Here is a 6,000-nt window from a genome sequence, read left to right as displayed (position 1 = left end):
TCACGTCTTTCCCGAATCCCGAATATATGATTATCTACCTTTGCTGTTTCATCATTATTATCCACGTTAGAGTGATTTTTTCCACTTGGCTGCTATCATCTTTTCTTGCGTTAGACAAAGTAATTTCTCTTTTTTCCCTCTGAGATTCTGCTTAGAAAATGAAGGTTATGAAGTTACATCCTCCTGCTGCTTTTTGTTTTTAAAATGGTTAACGGTTACTGTGGGCAAATCCAGCAAGGACCAAGTGAAAAACTCCATCTCTAACACAGAGTGACCTGTGCACCGGAAGCAGGCTATGTGGAAAAAAAATGCGGAAGTGCTAAAACGGAAGTCCGTGGCATATACTCTATTAATTGTAAGAATAATCGATAGAATACTCACTTACTAAAATAATTGTTTACAACAGCTCTATGCAGAATGAAAATGAAATGCAGTTTATTCTCATTATAATTAAAAAAAAAAGATAGATTATGTCAAAATGATGGTCAATCAAAAAGTCTATAGCACCTCTGCTCCAAACTACAGACATTTTCGCCCCTTTCCGCTTTCTAGCGTCTCCCTTTCTTTTTTTTTCTTCTGTTGTTTTGGTGGATCAGCAAATAACCTACTGGTGTATTGCCACCATTACCTAGTATGAAGTGTGGTTTAACTTTTGAGTTGCATCACAGCACAACCCTGCTGAAAAGTGGTATCGGTCTGGAGAAGAGGTTTGCTTTTACGAGTACTTGACGCTAGTATCGGACCTGATACACCACTATTTTCTGTGCTCAAAGATTCTATCCAAGATGCTAAGAAATATTTTTTGTTTATTGCAGATGTAAGGGCTTGCAGGAGGATTACATCCTTAGGTAACTGATCATTTAAAGAGTAAGTAATCTCACTGATGTATCATATATCCTACATGCATTCACACTCTTGAGTTCCTATTTTTGTTGCAGATTTTTTTGCTGGTTTATAGCTCTGGTTTATGGACGCTAGCTGTTCTGGCTTGTGGATGCTCGGACGGAACACTCTGAAAATGCATCTACAGGCCGCATGCTAATAAAAGGGAGTATATTACTTTAGGACAACATGTTAGTGCTGTCAATCATTAGAATTTTAGCTTGTTTTAGCTTTAATCAAATTTTTTCTATTACATGTTTTTTCACACTGCATGGAGTATGTTAATGCAGGTCAAAGTGCTAGTGATAGCCTAGATGCCATCATTAGTATTTCAGCTAGCTTTAGCTTTTTAGCTCTTTATACCTTGTAAAATGCTGCGTACTTACAGTTTAGCTTTGTAAGCGCTGTTCTGCACCAATTTCTAATACTCTTTTTTGTGTGATTTATGCATTGTTTGTTTTTTCTCTCTTCAACAATTTTTCTATATATGTTTGGCAGGATTTTGCTTCATTCTTCCTATCTCTTACATTTCTGCAAGTCATCTGCAGTTGATTTCAAATGCTTCTGCAATTTACACCAAAAACATTCAGCTTACAGCATTCACTGTGCATTTTCACATGAAATACAATTTTGTCTCATTTTACTTGCATTGTTTTGTCTTTTCCTTTTATTTAAAACTATAGTTGGTGTTGTCAGTAATGACTATAGATAGATATCCTTTCTATAGATTTATATCTATGGCTGCTTGGAAGGCAGCTATGATATATATAATAATACTTTATTGATCCCCTAAAGGGGGGAGGAAATTTAATTTGTCCCAGTATAGCACAATAAATAAAGTAATATGAATAAACATACAACAATAATAAATAACAATGAGCATATAATGATAGTCCTAAGGGCACACATATTGCTCAGTATATATATATATATATATATATATAAAAAAAAAAATTCCCTTCTCACCCTCTGCGGGTGGTCTCTCATCCTCTGAGCTCGGGTACTCTACCAGAGGCCTGGGAGCTTGAGGGTTCTGCGCAGTATCTTGGCTGTACCTAGAACTGCACATTTCTGGACTGAGATGTCTGATGTTGTTCCTGGGATCTGTTTGAGCCACTGCTCCAGTTTGGGGGTGACTGCCCTGAGGGCCCCGATGACCACAGGCACCACTGTGGTCTTCACCTTCCAGGCCTTTCCCAGTTCCTCTCTGAGGCCCTGGTATTTCTCCAGTTTCTCCTTTTTCCTGATGATGTAGTCACTTGGTATTGCTACATCCACCACAACGGCTTTCCTCTGTTCTTTATCCACCACCACAATGTCCGGTTGGTTCGCCATTACCATCTTGTCTGTCTGGATCTGGAAGTCCCACAGGATCTTAGCTCGGTCATTCTCCACCACCTTTGGGGGTGTCCCCCATTTTGACCTCGGGGCTTCCAGTCCATATTCTGCACAGATGTTCCTGTACACTATGCCCGCCACTTGGTTATGTCGTTCCATGTACGCTTTCCCTGACAGCATCTTGCACCCTGCTGTTATGTGCTGGACTGTCTCAGAGGCCTCCTTGCACAACCTACACCTTGGGTCTTGTCTGGTGTGGTAGATCTGAGCCTCTATTGCTCTGGTGTTTAGGGCCTGTTCCTGGGCGGCCAGGATGAGGGCCTCTGTGCTGTCCTTGAGTCCAGCTTTTTCCAGCCATTGGTAGGATTTCCTGATATCAGCCACTTCAGTTATTTGTCGGTGGTACATCCCATGTAGGGGCTTGTCCTCCCATGATGGTTCCTCCAGCACCTCGTCCTCTGTTCCCCATTGTCTGAGACATTCGCTGAGCACATCGTCCGTTGAGGCTTTGTCCTTGATGTATTTATGGATCTTGGATGTTTCATCCTGGACAGTGGCTCTCACACTCACTAGTCCTCTGCCTCCTTCCTTACGGCTTGTGTACAGTCTCAGGGTGCTGGATTTGGGGTGGAACCCTCCATGCATGGTTAGTAGCTTCCGAGCCTTAACATCCATGGCCTTTATCTCTTCCATTGGCCAGCTAATTATTCCGGCAGGGTATCTGATTACTGGTAAGGCATAGCTGTTTATCGCACGGATCTTGTTCTTGCCATTGAACTGGCTTCTCAGGACTTGCCTTATTCGTTGGAGGTATTTGGCTGTGGCTCCTTTCCTTGTGACCTCATCGAGGTTGCCATTTGCTTGTGGTATTCCCAGGTACTTGTAACTGTGCTCTATGTCTGCTATTGTTCCTTCTGGGAGTGAGACCCCTTCTGTGTGGACGACCTTCCCTCTCTTTGTAGCCATCGGCCACACATCTCTAGTCCGAATGACATCCCAATGTCAGTGCTGTAGATCCTGGTGGTGTGGATCAGTGAGTCGATGTCTCGCTCGCTCTTGGCGTACAGCTTGATGTCATCCATGTAGAGGAGGTGACTGATTGTGGCCCCGTTCTTGAGTCGGTATCCGTAGCCAGTCTTGTTGATGATTTGGCTGAGGGGGTTCAGGCCTATGCAGAACAGCAGTGGGGACAGAGCATCTCCTTGGTATATGCCACATTTGATGGACACTTGTGCAAGTGGTTTGCAGTTGGCTTCAAGGGTGGTTTTCCATATATATATATATAACTTTACACAGGGTAAGCCTCCTTCCACAATACTCTGGGAGCATTCCAAGGATAATCATTAACATGTGAGAAGACACATGTGATGTATATGCAACAAATGTAAAAACTGCGTTGGCCGGGAATTGAACCCGGGTCAACTGCTTGGAAGGCAGCTATGCTAACCACTATACCACCAACGCCTGATGGAATTTCAAGAGGGGTTGCATTAACCCAAACTGAACTTTTCTTCCTGCATATGCGCAGCCTGGCTTTTTTTCTTTCTTGTGGTTTCAGGAACTGACCCGCTGACAGGAGACACATCAATTCTCCATTGAGAGACCATGACATCTTCCTCAACAAGACACTAGAGTGGGAGAGTTAAACTGTGAAATCTAGTCAAACTGTTTATCACAAAGTGTAGAAATGAAGCAAACTTTGTCACTTCACGCCCTCCTCTGGAAGTCTCAGATGAACCACCTGAGCCTGGGAATCAGCATTCTCCTCCTCAGATAGGTTTTCCTTTTCTGTCTTTATCATTTAGTATAATTTGTTTAAAATTATTTTAAAAAACTTATGCAGCCATATAGGTTTCTGTGTGTGTCTAATTGTGCGCGACAGTTGGGCCTTGTGTGGGTCAGATCTGCAGTTTCTGTGCCATGCACATCGTGTTCATGTGGCATATCAGTGTGGGTTAGGTTTGTGCGGTTTGTGCATGTTGGGTATGTTTCAGTGTATGTGTGGATCAGATTCAATGATAGTTTTGTGCAGGGGTGCTCAAGTCCAGTCCTCGAGAGCTATCGCCCTACAACTTTTAGACTGGACTTGAGCACCCCTGGTTTTGTGTGTACCCTCTAATAATGTCCTGCAGGCACCCCTGCTGGTGTTTATCTCCAGCGGTCAACGGGTGAGAGGCAGGGTACATTCTGGACAGGTAACCTGTTCGTGGGCACTGTGCTGTATCATTTAGTCTTTGTTGAATTTGAACAAGGACACTAAACTGGTATAGCTGGCATACAACAGGCACTGTCCATTAAAAAAAGTGGTGTCACAGTTTCATAGGTAGTTGGAAAATTAAGCGTCCCTGGGTGGGCTCGAACCACCAACCTTTCGGTTAACAGCCGAACGCGCTAACCGATTGCGCCACAGAGACAGTTAACAGGGAACCCTTATGCCACCCCTTTTGAGAAAGTGAGCTGCTTTACACATATCTGTTACGATCTAGAGGTTTCTTAGCTTTCCTGGACATACTTTGTCTAGAAACTGTCAAGAACATCATTTGATGTTCCTGACAGTTCCAGAAAAAAATTGTTCTTAATATATTCCTGCAAACCTAATTGCTCCTACTGAGAAGAGGAGCAATTCAAACAACATATAGGGTGGAATAGAACTGTGCTTAGAACACTTGTTTTGTTGTAGTTTTGCTTTTATAGAATTATAAAATTGTCTTTTGTTAAAACTTGTATATAGTATTTATTCTTGGATGTAAGTACTTCAGCAAAGAAGCTTATAATTTATAGATGTTTATTGTATTAGAATAAGCATAAGTATAGTCTGCTGTAAACTTCAATACATAATGGTGAGATTTGTTCACATATCAAAAAGTTGAATAGATATAGCAACACCTCATACAACAGAATTTGTTTTTCTATGCTTTTTGGCGACATTTTACACATAATCTCCTCGTTAGTATAGTGGTGAGTATCCCCGCCTGTCACGCGGGAGACCGGGGTTCGATTCCCCGACGGGGAGTGTTTTTTTTTTTTTCATTATTATTTCTGCCTATTTTCTTTGAAGATCAATATAATTGAAGTTGATGGGAATGTAGAAATCACAAGATTTGAAGATGTGAAGGCAGAACAGAGGAAGAGGTAAGAGTTGGCTTAAGAAGCTGGTGTTTAGGCTGCTGCTGCCACTTTCGGCTTCATAAATGAAACAATGAATAACATATATCTGGTTGGATGGTGTGATCTGGTAAGTAGTTGACATGCTGTGTGTCTCTTCCAGTCTTCAGTTCAGTAGGGTCTGGTCTTTGGTTTGGTGTCAGGTCAGTGATTTGGTGTCAGGTCAGTGATTTGGTGTCAGGTCAGTGATTTGGTGTCAGGTCAGTGATTTGGTGTCAGGTCTGTGATTTCACATTCAGGATCCGTGACAGTGGCAATAGCTTAATTACACAAGGGGAGTTCCTCGGGCTATTGGTCCTGTACTTTGGAACAAGCAGCCTCCCACTCAACAGACTTTCCTGAATGATGAAGACAGTGTGCAGGTGGTGGCTGTCATTATCCATAATAGCCAGGAGTTTCTCTAATGTTCTCCTCTCTGTCATTGTTGCCAAAGAATCCAACTTTTTGCCAACCCTGAGTAAGGTTTTGTCTTTTGAATATACTGTCCCTTCTCAGTTTTGGGTTTACATTTTTCCTTCATCAAAACTGACATGGCATGTCTGAACTAAAATTGAATAGCACATTGTCTTTATAATCATGTGGCATCATGGCTTCAAGGGCAGCTATAAATGAAAA

The 6,000-nt window shown here is 42.1% G+C and overlaps 3 non-coding genes across 3 annotated transcripts; 1 reads left to right on the top strand and 2 right to left on the bottom strand.

Annotated features, from left to right (window-relative positions):
* Positions 1 to 3,612: 3,612 nt before the first annotated feature.
* On the bottom strand, positions 3,613 to 3,684 carry trnag-ucc (transfer RNA glycine (anticodon UCC)). The gene has a single exon. It is a non-coding gene; the product is annotated as a tRNA-Gly (tRNA).
* An 876-nt stretch (positions 3,685 to 4,560) lies between these two features.
* On the bottom strand, positions 4,561 to 4,634 carry trnan-guu (transfer RNA asparagine (anticodon GUU)). The gene has a single exon. It is a non-coding gene; the product is annotated as a tRNA-Asn (tRNA).
* Positions 4,635 to 5,161: 527 nt separating this feature from the next.
* On the top strand, positions 5,162 to 5,233 carry trnad-guc (transfer RNA aspartic acid (anticodon GUC)). The gene has a single exon. It is a non-coding gene; the product is annotated as a tRNA-Asp (tRNA).
* The last annotated feature ends 767 nt before the right edge of the window (positions 5,234 to 6,000 follow it).

Source organism: Poecilia mexicana, unplaced genomic scaffold, assembly GCF_051168715.1.
Source record: "Poecilia mexicana isolate PSO_F unplaced genomic scaffold, ASM5116871v1 scaffold_17, whole genome shotgun sequence".
In the NCBI taxonomy this organism is placed as follows: Eukaryota; Metazoa; Chordata; class Actinopteri; order Cyprinodontiformes; family Poeciliidae; genus Poecilia; species Poecilia mexicana.
This window is presented reverse-complemented; position numbering and strand designations above follow the sequence as displayed.